This window comes from Stegodyphus dumicola, chromosome 8, assembly GCF_044657685.1.
Source record: "Stegodyphus dumicola isolate Sdum_Otavi_A_Nest chromosome 8, ASM4465768v1".
Taxonomy (NCBI): domain Eukaryota; kingdom Metazoa; phylum Arthropoda; class Arachnida; order Araneae; family Eresidae; genus Stegodyphus; species Stegodyphus dumicola.
In genome coordinates this window covers 79,749,951-79,769,823 of record NC_140775.1, presented here as the reverse complement: position 1 = coordinate 79,769,823, position 19,873 = coordinate 79,749,951, and the positions used below count along the sequence as shown (strand labels likewise).

Sequence of the window (19,873 nt, the reverse complement as noted above, 5' to 3'; positions counted from 1 at the left end):
TATTTCTTTAACAGCAATAAATGGTTTAAATAATGACTTGTGAATACAACTGTGGCTTCCTTTTTAACATAAAAAGCATTTTGAAGAGTTTTACCTTGATGTTAAAAAAATGACAGGCTCATTCTAAGACCATATGCAATATTTTCTTGAATGTCCTCATTGTTTTAATAAAATTCAGTATCATAAACATACAATATACATACAGCTGCACTTAGAATGACATAGAAAATACATGAACATATTTTTACTTTTTGCTTCTACATGACTTAAAACCTATTTACATATTTATATCTAATTAATTATCTAATCATCTAACATTTGCATATTAAATATTTATAAAATATTTTAATGGAATAATATAAAGATAATAAAACTGGCATACTCTATACACATAAAATTTTATTTTAAATAAATAAGCACTATAAGTAATTATGTTGTTGCCACAATAGATATTGCCTTGAGATTCTTAAAAAACTAAGATAATTCAAAGCTTGCATATTCACTACAATAAAAAAGCATACATTGAGGCATGTTTGAAGCAGTTTTACAGTAAAAATATGTAATTCTAAGCACTTTTAAGTATAACTTCATATTTTCAGCCTATCCATCAGCCAGAACTCGAGTCATCATATATTTGGGATTAGGCTGGATAGTCAGGGATTAGTAATTACATCTAAGATTTTTAAATGACAGTGACTGTCCATTTACTTAATCAGTTTCATCAGCTCCAGCAAAAAGATTTTTTCAACTATGCACAGGCACTTGATTTTTAGAAAGAGATTGAATATGTATGTCTATAACGAACAAATATTTTAACCTGAAAATGAATTCTAAACGTTCTTGCGGTGATTTTTATAAATACATAAAATTTTTAAAAAGTAAGTGAAAAAATCTGATGAAAAATAAGCGAAAGCTGAATAAAAATAATCCCAGCCTTTCACTCTCCAGACTAGACTTGCTGCAAGAGTACACTGTATACTTATTAATATTTTGACAATTTTATAATCCTTGCTGTATGATTTCCTTTTAATCTTTCATACCAACTAACTATGTGCCATACAGGCTTGTATGACATACATCTATGTTTTGTAATCACTCAAAATAATTTTTTATATGCATCTGGCATCAACAGAAAATTTTCAAATGATGGGGGATCAAAGACAAATAATTACATTAATAAACTTTTATTTAATTTTTTATTTTGGGCATGCTGCAAGTAGACTATAGGAATGCATTATTGCATCAATACTAAAATGTGCATGTAAAGTATATGTATATACTTTACATAAACATATTACATTGATACATGTAAAGTATATGTATATACTTTACATGTATCAATAGAGAAACACACTTTTTACTCAATTCAATGATTCAACCCGTTTCGCATGAAATTTACAAAATGGGGTTTCACTTCATCTTACTATAAAGAAGAAGGTCTGTAATTTCCCATCAGCAATGTAAAAAATCTTGCTAATTGTTAAGTGCTGACCTTAGAAGAATCCTGAATATGCTCATGCATCACATGTCAAACCATTAAAATATCTCAAGTTAATTTATCTTAGATAGTCTTTCCTTTTATACTTTAAAAACATAACAAATATAGATAAACAGTACATTCAAGCTGTAAGAGACATGATTTGGTACTCTTCTGTTATGGGGGGACCGGATTCAGAAATACATATGTGTATGTATACATATATGGATGTATGTGTTTATACATGTACAGATATATATACATACATACATATATTTCTTAATCTGGTTCCAATAACAGAAGAATATCCATATTTTTAAATTAAATACCATTTTAATATTTAAAAAAAAGTGCAACTTTCAAGAATTTTATTTTTATATGAAAGATTATCTTAAACTATTTTCAACACAGCTACCACCAATAGTTAAGTTTCATTTCTGTGTTTTTATGTGTACTTAAAATGTCTCAGACTATTGAAAATCCTGCAATTGTAAAATTCACATAGTGATTTGTTTTTTAGCGAAAAAAATGTGCTTTATGATTTTGCCATTAATTGATAAGCTTCCCCAAGTCTCAAGACATGTTCTTTATGAAAATGTGGCAAGATGCTGAAATTATCAGATGTTGCACTTATACTGGATACCAAAACTGCTGACCGAGGTGCACAAAATCAATCACGTAGCCAGGTTTTGACTTTCCTGCTTTAGTACAGTGATAAAGGTGATAAGTTTTTCAACTAAATTGTCATTGGAGACAAAACACAGGTAGCTCATGTTTTACCAGGATCAAAACCGCCATCCATGGAATAAAGGTAGGTATTCAGCATCATCCAACAAAGTGAAGTTTTCACGTAAATAATTTCAGTCTACAAAATCAGGTGGTAAATTTCTGTGAGGATGGTGTTCAGAGGCTGGCTGTATAATATGTGAAGTGTCCTAATATTGGTGGCAATTATGCTGAAAAGTAAATTAAGGTACAGGCTTTCAGGTAAAAATTAAGAAAAACTGTACTTTTTTTAAAAAATATCAAAATAGTACTTAAAAACATGCCTCTTAACACAAATCTTGGTTAAATCACAGCTGTTAAGTCAGTCAATCATTAAGTTAATTATCATCATGGAAGTAATGTAATTTTTATGATTTTTTTTCTTTTAATTCTAATTTCAAAAATGGTAAAACAGGATTTAAAGCAGCAAAAGAGAAAACTCAAATATATAAATTAGTCGTCCTGAATGTTAGAGAAATGTGTATTAAATTGTATTAACTTCTTACATCGTGTTTTAAGCATTTCTAACACTGAATTTTTTTAATATTTTAATTCGTAATTCACGTTCAATGTGTACATATATAAAATTCGCAGATATGATTAAACAATAAAATTGGGTATATATTTTTATGCATTTTTAATAATTAAAAATGGAATGGTATGTATTAAATAAAATACACTCTGCTATAAATCTATGATTAATAACCAGTGGTGTAGCTAGTGTGCGGCAAGGGGGGACATCTGTTCCTGGGCGCACCAAATTGATGTAATGAAATTTTACAATGAATGTTTTCCATTCTTAGCACACAAAATAGGGTGCAAAATCTTCAGTTGTCCCGGGGCGTTGAACACCCTAGCTATGGCTATGTTAATAACTTAACAATCAGCCACAGTCTAAGACATTATATTTCAAATTATGCTTCTAGGCACCAATAAAAATTATACTATTAATTCCATAAAAATGGCACAGCTGCCAATTTTGATATATATGAAAAACTGGGAGGTTCTCTTATAAAAAAACCAGGAGTTTCCATGTTTTCATGCTACACGGTAGCATTATTAAAAGAACTCAAAACTGATTTAAATTCACTTTATAACAGGATTCAGTTCATTCAATTATTCATAATATGATTCTGCTGTAAAATTTATTACTAATTTTATTATATCTAATTTTTACGCTCTTTGGCTAATTTCATTTTATAAATTTTGAGAAGGGATGGAAAGCTTTAATTTATAAAAGCACTTTTGAACACACAAAATAAAATTAATAATTTACGCACATACTATTGCATGGATAAACTTAGGAATGTTCAATAACAAAATTAAACAAAATACAAATTAAAACAAAAATATACATGAAAACAAAATTAAGTACAATTATTTACTAATTGAACATTCGTTTGAACCTTCATATAATGTTTCATAAATTCTTACAATGGATTAAGTCAATTCAGATCAAATAAAATTTTATAAGAAAAATTACACGGAGAATCAATAGGGGTACTGAAATGAAATTTGCAGAATTTAACTTTCATTAGGATAATTTAATTTTATAGCTGAAAAACGATTTCTTTAGTAAAAATTAAAAGTTTCGAGAGATATATATCGAAAGACCAGGAGACTTGCAGCTACGTAATGCACACACTGCATATCAATCTTACGTCCAAAATTAAAAATCTCAGTAACAGATAAAATACAACTCCTGAAAAATATCAACTGCTAACCTTTCATACTAAATACAGAGAGCGTTTACACTGTGTTGGAGATGGGCGGCAAGTAGCGCATCTGACTCCGTATAATCATTCGTACATTTTTTAGGTTGCATAATAGTTACTGCATTATTGAACTCAGATATATTTATTATAAATACAAGAAGCTCTTTACATATAATTCATGGATAGCATAGAATAGTTCTGGAAGTCAAGTATAGTCCTCGTGACGTGAATATCCTAATAATGAGGGTCTCTCTAGTCAAGAGTTCAGTAGCATTTTGATGTGTTGTTTGGATGGAAAATATATTCAGACTCAATTAGCCATGCCTCCTTAATTTTTCAGTTGCATTTTATATCCTCTGATTCATCATATCTGGAATGATATCAGAGGAGAAATAAAAATCATTGGTTCGTCAACCTTCCTGAAATTCAGAGGCTTTGCCGACAGATATTAAAATCTCTTGACACTGGTTGTGAAGTTATGTCTCTTGCACTGTCAACTGGAAAGAATTATTGCGTCTGTGATGTAGGAACCGTGACATGTAGTAAACGCTTGGAAACAATGACTTAAGGGGACCGTACACACAATTTTCTCATCTCTGTGTGGTCCGCCACAAGACATTTTTAGAATGATTTCGGAACCATTTAATTAATGTTCAAAATGCAAAGAGTATTCTTTTAAATGTTCAGTCAAATAGCCTTCTTTCTGTATTGCGAGTCTGCATTATGATTTCCATGATAGAAGGACCTTTCATAAAGTTTCCAGAGGTACTGATTTCCATTTCTTTTCCACTACTTCCCACAGTGCATCAATCATGATGGCTTTATGGTTAGAAAGAGCTCTCTTCAAGAGACCAAAGGCACAATAATCCATAGGTGAAACAGAGGATCTTGCAGGAATACATCAAAAAGGCACATATGTAATATCTGTATCAGTCATAATTTTTTCAAGGAATGTGATGTTACTTTTCAATACTCATTGCTTTGTCTTGATGAAATTTCACTCTCTGAAAGTCACTGTGATAAAGAAATTAAATTTCCTCTATAAATATTAGATGTAGCACTTCCTCTTGATAGCATGTTTAGTTGAATTTAACAATTTTTTACACCCTTCTTATTTTTAATTTCCTACTATTATAGGTTCCTGTGACAATATAAACACCTTACTGAAACTTTCTTTGCGTTGATAGAACTAGGTTTGTAGATGTAGCACTTCCTCTTGATAGCATGTTTAGTTGAATTTAACAATTTTTTACACCCTTCTTATTTTTAATTTCCCACTATTATAGGTTCCTGTGACAATATAAACACCTTACTGAAACTTTCTTTGCGTTGATAGAACTAGGTTTGTACACTTTTTTCTCTCCCTTTTCGATAATAAACAAACGAATCCCAATGTATTTGTATTTAATCTCCTGTTAAATAGTCTTCATACAGGGTACAAACAGTTCTGCACTCAGCCACATGGCATGGCAAAAGCTGGCAAACACTATGTTTTTTAGCATTTTTAAGTTGAAATTCTTAGCTTATTATATTATTTATTGTTGTTACAAATGTATTTAAAGACTTTGCAATGGATTTTTTTTATCAATAGATTTCAATCAAAACGTAAAGTATATTTTTTATCTACTAGCAAGTATCTTTTTGGGGTATTTGTCGGGAATCTTCATTCCATTTAGAAGTACTGATTAACAGTTTTCCCCTTTCCGATTAACAACGCTGCTTAATTTGCAATCAGAAATTTTAACACCATCCATATTCCAATATTTTAAAATAGAATAGGAATATTTCTCTTCAGAAAGTGCAAAAACATATCCTTCAATCCACAGGTTGTTTACATGCCACATTGAAAGAAGAAATTTAATAAGCTTTTACTCTAAAAAATTTGCTTTTAAAAATTCTTTATCGAAATTGATATAAAAATGTGTAAATACCCTCTGTATAGCTTGTTTAAACAAAATCAATTATGATGAAAGAATTTTAAAAATTTTGATCTCAAGGTCAAATTCGCAACAAAACTAATATTCACGAAAATAAATACAGTAACCTGAAAGAAAAGGGGCCCTGCATGAACACAGATAATTTTTGTTACAGACCTAAAAAGAAGAAATTCAATAAAAATTTCAGTTTGTAAAACCACTTACAAACTAGAATATTTTTTTTCCTTAGAATTTACTAAATTTAAAAGTAACTAGAGTTTCATGATACTTCAGTTTTGTTGCGCATTTGAACTGAGCTAAAGACATTCATAAAAACATAAGTAAAAATGTTTTAGTATAAAATTATGTATTTTCCGTTGTTCTATCCTGTATTACTTGTATATGGAATGAAAAGAAAATTCTGATACTTCTCCCAAAAAGATTGCTTTTGAATCACTGTTACAACTCAGAATAATGAAATTCTACCATAAATTGTGTTTCCATTTTATTAAAATGTCTGCATGAAGAAAATTACTAAATGCACTGATTACATATTTTCTTTTCATAATGCATATATACATATATTAAGGATTACTTTTATCTCCAAAGAGCATTCAGCAAAATATGAACATTAACCGATATTTATCCCCCCCCCCCCAAAAAAAAATTATTTTAATCTTTCCAACTGCTTCCAGCCATTCCTTTACATCGAACTTTAAGCTAAAGCAGTTTACATGTTTTTAAAACTGATACTTAGCTAGTTTTATATATCAATTTTGCCCTTTTATATAAATTAAGCACTCCGATTTGCACCTACATAATTATTTACAATCAAATGTAGATCATACTTTTAAACATAATGATTTATGTACATGAAATCAAGCTATAATTTTATATTTAGTTTGAAGAATCCATTTTCATTTTTTTATTTTAAAAGATAATTTTTTTTAAGATCGATAGAGTACAGCAAAAATGGTTGAATTTTAACAGAGGAATAACTAGCAAGTTAGGCTCCTATAAAATAGGGTTTAAAAAATAACTGCTAATTTCATTTTTCATAAAGGGCTTGTTGTTGCATAATATATAGCTTAAAATTTTTTTCTCAAACACACAGTAATACTTCTATGCATTTTCATAATATACAAGACTGTTTTATTATTATTATTATTGGGAAAAAGGCTGAATGGTGTTAGGTATGAAAATGTCATTAAACAACAAAAACAAATGCATGCATTTATTTATTACTGCTGAAAAATTAAAATTTTGTATAAAACAGAATTTAACTCACATACAATCTTACTATACTCTCATACTTTTAAATACTTTCTGGTGACTATTTGGTTTTAACATGAAATAACGTCACGAAAGATCTAAACAATTTTTTTCTCTTCACATATTTATGAATTTAAAACAATATTTAGTCAACAAGGTATTGAAGTGATTCGATGGCTAGAAGCATGGAAATATAGTATGAAGTATTTCTTCACATGTAAACACATCTTTCTCGTAACATCACGAAAGATGATAAAATCACTAATTCGTGCACAATAATAAACTGTCATAAATATATGCAGACAGAAATTTCTTTAACTCAAAATGGCGATGCCAACATTACGTCACAACTTTTAAAGAGATTGTTTACTATAATAGCTCCATTGACAACCTCCCAACTAGAAGTGCTATTACCAGCGTAGGCGTTAGAAATAAATTTAAAACTCACCTTCAATTCGGCGCACGGTAAACTTTACGTAGCCCAATCAGCCATCATTGAGATTTTTCCGTCTGAAAAAAGCAAAATCAAGCAATGTGTAAGACTCCCTACAGAACCATTAACTCCCTGATTGTGGACGTACTCGACCGAGGAAAAATTTTCTCTCCCGCGGGCGAAAAGAAGCACCAGAATGACGTGTCAAGGCTGAAGAATGTAAAAACTTCGTGACGTACGTACACCTTAAAGCAGAGGAATCGCGATTACACCTGCAGCTATTCGGGAAATGCATAACTTCTATCAGCCGCCATCACTTTCACTAACGCCATCTATTGAAGCTTCAGAGTACTGCAAAACAAAACAAGACAATGTAGCTGTTGAATATCCCCAACTTTATGTTTCTTTTCTTCTTTATTCTTTTTATTTTTCATCAAGGTCGTTTAATGTAGCTCTTACAATCTAATGCGATTTTATGTCTACTATTATAAAAGCAGCAGGGTATCATGTACGTTAAATCTGTCGTTTCGTACTTATACAAGATGGAGAAAGTCCTAAATTTACTCATAGATTTATACTATTAAAATGTTTTAACATGTAATGTTTATAATAAATTATTAACATTTTTATTGTCTGTTAGCATGGTAAATGACACTTTTGTAAAATTCTGTGACTTTCATTGTCTCGGCTGGCTATTGGTGAAAATTTAAAAAATATCCCAGCCATCGTTTATTGATAAAAAATATAATATACCTATATTAAACAATGAGAGACTGAATAACCATAAACAGTGAAGAAATGGATGAAATAATGGCAAATTTAATGAGATACTCTTCTGTTAACTGGACCAGATTCAGAAATGTACGTATGTATAGTCTATGTATGCGTGTGTACATCCACATACATACGTATGCACTTATATACATGCATGTATGAATATATGTGTTCATGAGTGTATATATATAAGTACGTACGTATGCATGTGTGTGTGTGTATACACGTGCACATGTACGCACATACACCCATACGCAAGTGCATACATACATTTCTGAATCCGGTCCCGATAACAGAAGGGTACCTATAATAAATGCAGTATATCTAGCTAATTTTCCATTAACTTACGATAAATGGTTCGGTTAAGTAATTTGAATAATCGGACAAAAAACAAAAAAACAAGAGTGCTTTGCTTAGGGTGGATGCCTTCATGAATTACTCTCTAAGGAAAGATGACTCAGTATCAACGTTACACACATACGGAAAAACCACGAAAAACATTCATACATCTACAGTCCGTTCGCTTGGTCTCGAACCCGAGTCAAACTACTTTCAAGTGAAATTACGATAGATATGAATTTTATTTCTTTTTCATATCATACATACATATGTATTGTACAGTATAATCCTTTATAATAGTATATCAATGCATACTTCGCATTTAAAAAAGTATTCTTTTAAAATACTTTTCTCTGATAAAACTAGAAAATGAACTTTCCCTCCTAAACGCAATATATGCCCCCTCAAGTGGCATTAAATAGTAAAATTAATTTTTAAATCTACTCAGGCTATTAAATTCATTCTACCTAATTAAAATATCGTACATATTTCAGCAAAATATTTCATTTACGTCAGAAAAAAATAAGCGTGTTATTATTATTACTTCGAGCAATTAACATAACAGGCTAAATGGATTTTTTTTAGTTGCTTAAGCATTACAATGAATCTTATTTGGAGAGGATCGCCCGAAGAAATATAAGAATGATATTTAATACCGATGTTTATTTACAATCTGAGATAAGCTACGTGTACGGAAAGGGGTCAGCATCAGGACCCAATAAAAAAGTCTGAGTTTTTTAATGGGACATTTACTATTGTTTAATTGGCACAACAATACCTCTTCCATGCTTCTGTAAGTAAAAACAGGATTATAGGTAGCTATAGTATAATTTAGAATCTCTATGATCCTAGGCCTTTATCTTGTCGATTCAGGCGTCAATCAGGTTCATCATCATGAAAAATCTCACTGTGTTTAGCATCAAAATGTATGCTTTGCTACTGCATTTGTTTCACTAAGTTTTGGTTCAGTTATTAATATTACAGATTTGAATGAAATATGATTATTCTGAAAATAGCAAAAATTTCAGCCCAGTCAATTCAGATTCAGATTTATACTCAGACAACTGTTTAATTTTACAACTGCCACGCATTTTCTCTAAATGCCATATTTCACTGAATAATTTATGATTAGGCAACTCTCCTTTGTCAAAATATTATCTTGCAAAAATTAAGCAGTCTTCTACATTTTTTCGTTCTACAGTATTTTTCAAAATTGATCATTTTAAAATTTCGCAGGTAATTTAATTTTGTTAACTTTATTTCAAGTACGACACACAACTGGTTTAGAAAACCGAGAATTCTTTTACAAGCTATTCTTTTTGTGGATCGCAAGTGGATTCTCTTAAACGTATTTCTAGAATTACATGATTATTTGATAATTGAAACTCGTATTGGAAATCTCTCAAAAAATATCTTCGTAATTGCACGGAGTGCTAATAACAAAGTTCATAAGCGCTCTTTATAAAATTTGGAAATATTTATAAAGTCCAGAATATTTTCTGGGACACATCCTGAAGCGAACTGCTGAACTAAAATCCAGAACCGCCCTACGCAATCCGGGGTGCTTTAGCCTAAAGTCAACTTAAAAAATATGCCCAGGGGCATAGCTAGAGGGGGGAAAGGGGGGCATCTGTCCCCGGGCGCAGAACCCAAGGGGCGCCAAACTGATGTTACGACATTTTAGAATTAAATGTTTTCCATCCTCGGCAAGCAGTAGGGGGCGCGAAATCTTCAGTTGTCCCTGGGCGCTGAAAACCCTAGCTACTACTCTGAAGATGCCAGTCCCAGTTATGCACATCGAATTTAAGTTTACGACAGAGAAAGATTAAAATATGCTAACGTGTCCTGGCTAATGTGTCCTAAAGTCCTGGCACGTATTGCATCAACATTTGAGAGGGCAATAGATAACATAAAAACGATAGTTTATTCTTTTGAACGCTGTCCACAGTCATCGGGGAATCTGTCTCGAATTCATTCTACTAGAATTGGTTCATGTTTCGCATTGTCTTGACTGCCATGAATGTACAAAAATGAGATCCCGGAATTAACCTCCTTCAAAAGAAAGGAAATGAGACATTCCTAAACAATGGGTTAATGGAAACTGTTATCAAAGCACGACTTGCTATTATGTCATTCCAATTTCAATTATTTCCTCATTCAGTTAGCTTTAGAAAGTCTGAAATCTTAGAAAACTCTAAAAGGTTTTTCAGTTCTGTTTGAATTTTTAGTCTCAAAATGAATTCTGATTACATGAAATTGAATTTCTTTCTCCTCCGTATGCTCCTGTCACAACCTTTCGATGCGGGCAATCACAACCTTTCGTCGCGTAACTGAAAAATGAACAAAAGTGTTAAGTATACACGGGACTCTAAAATTGAAAATGACATCTGGTTTAATGATTTTATTAGATATAGCTGATTGAGTAAATAAACTGGATATGCGACTTTATTAGGCCAAAATAAATTAATAATAGAGTTTCAGTGAATAACAGTACTCGAAATCAAGTTGAAATTCCGATAATCTCTCATTAACAGCAACTTTGGTACTCGGTCTGAAGAAGTCATGTGAACAAGTAAATTGCATTACTTGCTGTTTTATCTTTTTTCCTGTTTCATTTTCTGTTTTATCCATTTTGCTGTTTTATCGTTCGTTTGAGAATTGATTTTAAAATTTCAGAATACATGAACTTCACATCACCATAATTGCTACTTCATTTTAATTGCGTTAAATTTGGATTTGGAATCTATAAAGTTGCAATCGGATACACAATGCAAAGAAAGGATATTTTAGTGGACTTCTACACGTTGTCCCTACATTAAGAAAAATCTTTAGTCTTTTACGAACATATAGGTTAACACACTCTTTTTGGAAGAATGGTATCTAACCTTTTTTTTTTTTTTTTTTCCCAGTTATGAACGATGCAAAAAGTTAAGATGATTTTCTTTAAGACTTCTCAATTTCTTCCACGTCTATCAAACCAAAAAGAGATACGGTAAACATGGAAAATGGTTACTTTAAATATATTAAATTTACATATTTGTCTGCTAATAAATAACTTTTGGATTAAAAAATCTGATGTGGACACCACATGACCTACTAAAGTACGACCTACTAAAGTACGACCTACTAAAGTCTGCGCTTTTTCCTACATTTCATTGAAACGTATTTCCTCTAGTTATTCTCACCTAATTAACCGATTTCTCAAGGGCAGTTGAAAATGACATCCAAAACTGCAAATTTTGAAATTATGTATCCCTTTCAATTGTTGTCGTACGGAAGTCAAACTTCTTGAAATTTTATTTTTTTAACAACTGGTATAAAAATTTCCCATATATAAGTATAGAAACCAGGATATCGTATTAAACGTTAGATTTCGTTATTTGTCGAAAATTATTATTATAATTATTTTTAATTTGTCATTTCTAAAACATAAATATTTTTGTCAGTTAAAACATTTTTACAACTGGAAGTATATGATAATTTCGAAAATAAAGGTCGGATAAGGACTTTTAATATATATATGTATTACCCACCCCCTTACCCAGGTATGTATATATATATAAATATATAAAAGATTGGTGCTCCTGGGGCTTATCTTTTTTGATTTATGCGAAATATGTACTTACGTACCTACGTACAGATGTCACGAAAAGTCCCTTTTGAATCCATTCTAAATTCATTTTAAAATCCGTTTTGGAAAAAAAAAAAAAGAGTCCCTTCTTATGTAAGTACATACAAATTTCGCTCAAAGAAAGCATTCAAATGAATTCTAGAACGGTCAAAATGGTCCGTTTGAAGTATGGACCCGAAATTTTTTGCTATAGCAAAACTTCCTTTACTTCGTGCACAGAAGTAAAAATTAATGTAAATTCATTGAATCTAATTGTAATGTAAGTTATACTACGGTTTATAAGAAATGCTAAATCGCATGTGCAGGATGTGATATATTTTTGTTGGACGACACGGCTGTTGGTTAAATTTTGTGAAGACAGTGCGACCTAGGATCACGAAACGATTAGAAGTTAGTTGGGTGTTTCAAAGTGATTGCTGGAAGAAATTAATCAATTTGAGTAAGCTTTAAAGCTGAGACAGTTTTGGTCACGTGACATCTTTTAGTAAAAATGTTGGAAACGTAAATTTTATACAGATTTAAAAATAACTCACATTTTTATTTAAGAACTGATTGTAGAATAAACTTTGTACTTAAATATAATCAAAACTATGACGTATTTATTTTCTAAACTTCAAGAACTTAATCCTGAGACTGCGGAGTTTAAAATAAGCTTGTTATTGAGCACAGTTCGTAAACTTATGCACGGCGCTTACTGCAGAGCCTCCAGTATGTTTTTCACTCTGTCCCTCTTTTAATCAAATTGAATTTCATCGTCTTTTCACTTAGAAAAACATGCATTCACTTAGAGAAATATTTTCGTTATTCATCAAATATTTATAATAAGATTTATGTGATTTATTTAAATATAAAGAAATGTTTTTTATTTAAAAGTCATCCATACCGAGTTTAATCAAAGTTTAAGTTTACAGGCCCCCAATCCTAAGTTTGGTTTGGTTTGTTTGTTTGTTATTATGACAAAACACTCAAAGAAATGAAGGGATGCTTTCGTGGGGGAAATTTTATCTCCACATGCGCATTTGCACAATCAAATAAAACCGCAAATAATTAACCTAGTTTCTATTAGCACAACACAAAATAAAATTCCCTTATTGTACTATCGTACACAGAAAACATAATTTTAGATAAACACATAATCTTAGCTACAAAATGATTCAGTTTTTTTACATATGTCTTTAAGTTCTACATTAACATCTTAAAGTTACAGTATACACATACAAATAAAGACTTATCCTAATCTTAAAACTAAACACCTGAATAAATACTGACATATTGGCATTTAAAAATTCAGATTTACATAATCAACTCTACAAATTATGAGGAGGTGAAGGATACTTACTTGAGCAGGCTCCAGGAATCTTTAAGATAAAACGAACTTACGCAATGGTGAAAGGCAACACAATGAGGGTTTGGCTGCAGATAAATTAATGTAACCTGTCTTAACATAGTCACTTACAGTTTTAATACTGTTCGCTATTGTTCGTGGAGTGCAGTCGTTTTCTCCAACAAGTTAAATAACAGTTCGTATTACACTTCATAGACAGAACGTTCAACCGGATCCTTGCACATCATTAGTCAGAAGCCAGTATTCTAGTCGCTAGTTGGTAACCGTACGGAACAGTTTGTTTATAATACTTCTCAAACAGGAACACAACCCCCGGATAATCGCTCATCATGAGTCGGTGCCAGAAGCCGGTGTTCTAAATCCTTAATGTGAATGCTCACACACCTTGTTATTCACTCCGCTCATTAACAAGCAGTCCCGAAGTTAGAGTTTCGGTTAATCGTCACTTTTGGAGTCATAAATTCGGTATATCGCCACACACATCGTGATAAAAACACCATGCACATCATCGATTTTCTTCACAGGGGTGTTTTGTTCACGCCCTTCTAATTCAACTTTAAATCATTCAATAATTTAATACAGCTGTTCATCTTCCATAAGGCCGATAAATCTTCTTATCAGTAATTTCTCCTTTATCTCGCACATGCTAGAGAATCATCACCGCATTACTGTCATTTCTCTCCTCCATTTTCCCTCCCTTCTACTAGTTATCATCCGCAAAATTTGTGTTTTGTAGGAGTTATTTCTTAAACGTTAATTCTTAAACGTCTTTAAAACTAAGCCACTTCATCAGCATAAAGCAGGAATCATTATCGTTCTGTCGTTCCAAGTCACTTCTAATACAACGTTTCATCTGAGAAAGTTACATACCTTTTTATAGTTGTCATTAAAAAAAAAAAAAAAAAAAAAAAAAAAAAAAAAAAAAAAAAGCTTCTCTCCCATCTGTCGACAAAAATCTTTCCTATTTATCTCCAGACCTAATTATTAATTAAAAGCCATTTTCTGATGCAACTACGTATGACTTGAATTCAATTGATCAATCACAGTCCGCCACAACCTTTTCCGAACTAATTATAACCATGTAGCAAATAAAATTAGGTGCAACACATATTTTTTACAACACCCTTAAAGAAACAAGAAAAGTATTTTTTTCATCTTGTTTGCCTTCGAAATTCTATGAAATAATTTCAAGCCCAGGAAAAATGCATCTCAAGAAAATAATACGTTTGTCTGCTTTTCTGTTTTCTCTATAGTCCAAGCACCAATTAAATAATAAATGGAGCCACATTCCAAAGCAAGCCTTTTTTAACAAAGCTGCCACATCCGTTTACCGCCTAAAACGAAATAAATTTTAACCTTCACTTCCAGGCTTTCAGACAAAGACATCTTGTTTCAAGCGTACGTTCGATCCTTGGGCAGACCCTGTGTAACTCCCATCTGTTCAAGGGAGCAGAAAATATTCTCCCTATCTCTGCTATATATACAGAAAGCGAAAAGATCCGTTATTCATAATCTAATTGTTTAAATTTAGTGGAGCCTATCGCTCAGCCTCTATTTTATCGACATTTTCTGTCAAGGCGCCCACAAAAGTCAGACATAACCCTGAAATCAGAATCTTTACATAACACTGGCATTTACGTTACACACGGAAAAAAAAAAAAAAAAAAAAAAAAAAAGACACGGAAGGATCCATGCAGTCAACTCGTTCGTCGATGTTTCAAACCCTGGACCGAACTACCAGTCTCTCCAATCTTAGAACCCTAGTTTTTAGAAAATCTCCAAATGATACTAATATCCTCATAGCACAGTTTCATCTCGTGAAAATTATCTACCAGAGGCCGATCTGTAAAACTGCCGAATACTGGCAGTTCAATCCATATATAAACCCTTTTGAAAGGTCTGGCTACATAGAAATTTAGTAGTTTTCCATTATGTAACGGAAATATGAAACAACTTTTTAAAAGGTCCTCCACGAAAGCATACCTCTCCTGAAGCAGAGAAAGCTCTTGAGCTTTGGGATGCTGTAAATAGTCCTGATCTCTCACGAAGATAAGAAAATTGAATGCAAGAGGTCGCTAATAGAAATTTGCGCCGACCGAAGACGAAAAATAATCGGGAAAAGAAAAGTGAATAGGATAACACACTTTGTTATGTAAGGGCAGTATAAAAGATATCATATGACTTGATAAAATATCTATTTAATTACTTATTATCCCGGAAAAATATTACAAAATGTCTCTCCGGCACTCAGTGATTTTTATGCTACCTCCGAAGTAAATCAAGTGATGCTTATTTTTGAGAATCTCTGGCGTATCGCATTGTCAAACATAAATTCATTGTAGGCAATTTTAAAAATGCTTAGAATTTAGTTGAAATTTTATTTGTTACATTTTTAATATTTTAATGTTTCTGAAAAGTTGTTAAAATGTTAAACTGTATAGATATATATGATTTTAAATCCATGGTGCTAATAAGCACATCAATCGCTCTTTTGTTATCTTTGTTCTTTTGTTTTCAAAGAAGAATTTTAGGCTTCATATACCTACATATGTCATGTGTATATGATTTCCATATCCTCAAAGAGATCACTTTTAGAGCAGAAAAGAGGCTTTTTCTTCTAATTCAAGATCTGAAAACTTGTGCACGACTTCTGCGAGGGATATGTTTTTATTAAGCTCCAACGAGAGACTTTATAGAAATGAGAATGAAGGGAAAGTATTTAAAATGACGTGAAACATAATTAAACAGTGATACATCATTTATTCTAGCAGTTCTTTATGCCCCCTATGTTTGGCATTTGTTGCTTGTACGTCAAAGCAACGAATTGTCCTTTATTATTAGATTTCCTTATGGTAAATATCAAAATGTAACTGAAAGTGGTCGCAGATTGTGCATTCCCACCTACCAGTGTTATATGGATTGATTACCCTCAAAAGAAAATCAAAATTAATCTGTACAAGGAATACGTTGTGCAGATTAAATTTGGTTTTACTTTCAGCTTTTATTTCTAAGCTCTTCACAGTTAAGGAATAGATCTAGTATTCATTAGACTCTTTGTATTGCTCCAGAGAACAAGTAATTCTTCTTATCTGCTGCGAAAACTTTAGGAATATGTAAGTGATTTATTTGGTTTGCTGAAATGAAAAGAATATGATGACACTTAAAATTCTCTTTACGAAGTTATAGAACAGGCAATCATTTTCGAATAGAGCTTTGGCTTTAATGTTACGAGACACAAGTTTCATGACTTCAACCTAGAACCGCTGTACGCAATAATGAGTTGTATAGTAATAATTCACCTCCAGTAGGATAACAGATAATTTGATGAGTTTCAACTGTCAAACTCTTTTTGTAACGAAATTTGTGACATAACTCCCATTAAAGAGTCTATCAGACTCAACAAGAATTGCGAATAACACAAAACTTGTAGGAATATTTCTGGGAATCCTGTTAATATAGCTAAGTTACCATTTGTAACTAATTGGTTGAGTCGAAGGCCAAACAGAAGCTTGTTATAGAGGGGGGGATGTGTTCCCGTCATCTTCAACATTCCTTCTGATCAATAAATTGATCCAAACGCAGCATTCGGGCTAAAGCGTTACTTGGAAACTTAAGATTAAAATGACGCTCATTGGAATTAGTTTTTAGAACTAATTCTATAATAGTATATTTTAAGAAGGCGTTTCAGGTGGTTTAAAATTGCCGAAAATGTTCAGAATGCTACGGGAAACTAAGTACATCGAAATAAGCTATCTTGTCTCGTGAAAGCTTTTGTTTATAGTAAATATCAAGCCATGACCATAACGAAATTATAAAAATTTAATATACTCACTCGTTTTTTTTTTTTTTTTTTTTTTTTTTTTTTTTTTGTGTGTGTGTGTGTGTGTACAGTTTCTATATTTTTCTTGGAGGAACACGAATACGAATAGAATTCCAGTTGTTTGATAGAATATTTTTTACTGAAATCCATTACATATCTGCATGGAAAATTTCGAGTTGATCCAGCAGTTTGTCTTTGCGTGATTCAGTAGCAAACACAGACAAAGTTTCACTTGCTTAGTATTTCAATTTATATTTTAACATAAGCAAATTAAGTAGCTTATACTTTCCGTCAGAAAATTAAGGACAAATGAGCATGATTTTATGTGTATTAAACAATAATTGGAATTACAGAAAATTTTGAGTGCTCATACTGTGAACAAGTGTTTAGTTGTCTTCCAGAGCTAAGACGTCAAAATAGAAAATTCATCCTGAAAGGAAAATGAAATTCATCGTGACTCTTAAAAAAAATCTTCTCTATTCGGAGACATAAAAAGTCGCTTTTATGTAAGATCTTTGATAGTATCCTCGAAAAGCAGTTGAACTTCTTAACCCGTATGGAATTCTACATTATGAGACTCTTTTCATTCGTGTCCTAAAATAGCCCTCAAACTCTTTTTGAATAATTGCTTGCGTTCAAATGAGTAAAAGAGAATAATGTCTATTCCAAAATGTCTCTGTCCTGCAACTCGAAGTGGAGGTCAGAATTGTTTGTACCTCCCTCTTCCTATAGGATGCAAACGCACACGCGAATCCTTTAATAATAATAATAATAATAAAAAAAATTGAGGGCAAGGTCCAGTTGAAGAAATGCACGCAAACGAGTTTGTTGTTCGCAAACCCACATGAAATTTATATTTCCTGTATACAGCCTACGATGAAAATTTTATTATATTGAAGATATTTACATCTATTTTTCACTGGATAAGAATTTAACACCTGCAATTAAAGTTTCTGACCATTTATACATGATGAACAAAGTTAATTAAGCTTTTGAATCAATTTATTTGGTTTGAAACCTTTTTTCAAGATCTACGTACACATTTCTTTTAAATTTTTCTGTAATATGATTTTGAATAAAATTAAGTTCCTTACTTTTAGCTTTATGTATAAAATTTTATTTTTTAATGTTAACAGAAATATTTATTTATTTATTTACTTTTTTACTGTAGCTAATAGTTTTATAATACACAATAGTGTGCAAAGTGAGGAAGTTTTTCCCCTATACGAGTGAGGTTATCGAGCAAAAACGGTTGAAACATTTTTAAAGATTTTAAACAAAACAAGCTCAATATGTTAAGAGAAATAATTATTAAGACTTATCAAGTTGATTTCTTTAATATATGCAGGCTTGCAGAAAAATGCTAAAGTTTTTCGTTTTAAATTCGTTTGATTTTATTCAGTTGATACATATAATTACGAATTTTGGAAATGAGCTAATAGAAGCAATCAGACATTTTTTTCATGTAAATGTAACTATTGTTAAACCGTTTATTGCAATCAAAAATATAATTGTTGTTTATCTAATTATTAATGGACAAACTTGTGATGGTTCAGGTTTGCAGAGAAAACTGAATCTCTAAGTATGTCTGAAATGGAATACCTTCCGATTGTTCACTAAATATTTCATGTATACACTATTACATTTCTAAAGAGAAATTAAGAATTTAAAACTAAGCAACACTAGAAAGAACTCAATAGAAGAAATTTATGAATTCAGAATATCTAACGATTTTCTGACGTTTAACATTTGTTATTCTTTTGTCATGAGCATGAGAAAAGGAAAAAGTATGCAAAAAGTATTTTTTTCAAGAGCATTTTAATTTCATACTCGAAGTATTTTTTGCTTTAATGATTTTTTAAAAATATTTTCTCTTCTTTACTCCGTAAATATAAATAACTTAATCATTATTCTAACAACTCCATGGAGCTAAAATTTGTCCATGATTTTTAATACATGGGAGAAATTTATATACATTTGCATCGAAAGTATTACGGATTTTTGTAACTTGTCGATTTTCAAAATAATTATATAATTTTTTTAATTAGATTTGTTCTTTGCTCATTTCAATATTTATTTGAATATCACAACATCGTATCAGTATATCAGAGTTTGATTTTCTAAATGAAAACTCTGTCACCCAACTAACTGAAAGTCTTGTATGTAAAATATTTCACTCTTGCTATTATCTGCTTCTGGCATTGAATTCGCTGTTTTGTTAAAGCAAATTTTATTTGCTTACCTTTTGGCAATAATAAGTGCAATAAAATGTTTTTGAAAGTCCTCAAACAATAGTGTAATGTAAACTGAAGAGAAATGCATCACATCGTTAAATATTATTAAAGCTAATGCACAGATGATACTCATGGAAAGTAACCTTTTATTT

The 19,873-nt window shown here is 31.3% G+C and overlaps 1 protein-coding gene across 3 annotated transcripts in view; it reads right to left on the bottom strand.

Moving 5' to 3' along the window:
- The window catches only part of LOC118197608 (protein kinase C and casein kinase substrate in neurons protein 1-like), a 43,215-nt gene extending 35,322 nt beyond the window's left edge, over positions 1-7,893 (bottom strand). Inside the window, exon 1 of one of the 3 annotated variants that reach the window (XM_035369134.2) lies at positions 7,594-7,893. The gene's annotated coding sequence lies outside the window, so the exon portion shown is untranslated. Of the gene's footprint in view, positions 1-7,161; positions 7,464-7,593 lie in introns of those variants that run through there. The other 2 variants (XM_035369133.2, XM_085822027.1) reach the window with 2 other exon arrangements.
- Between the last annotated feature and the right edge of the window lie 11,980 nt (positions 7,894-19,873).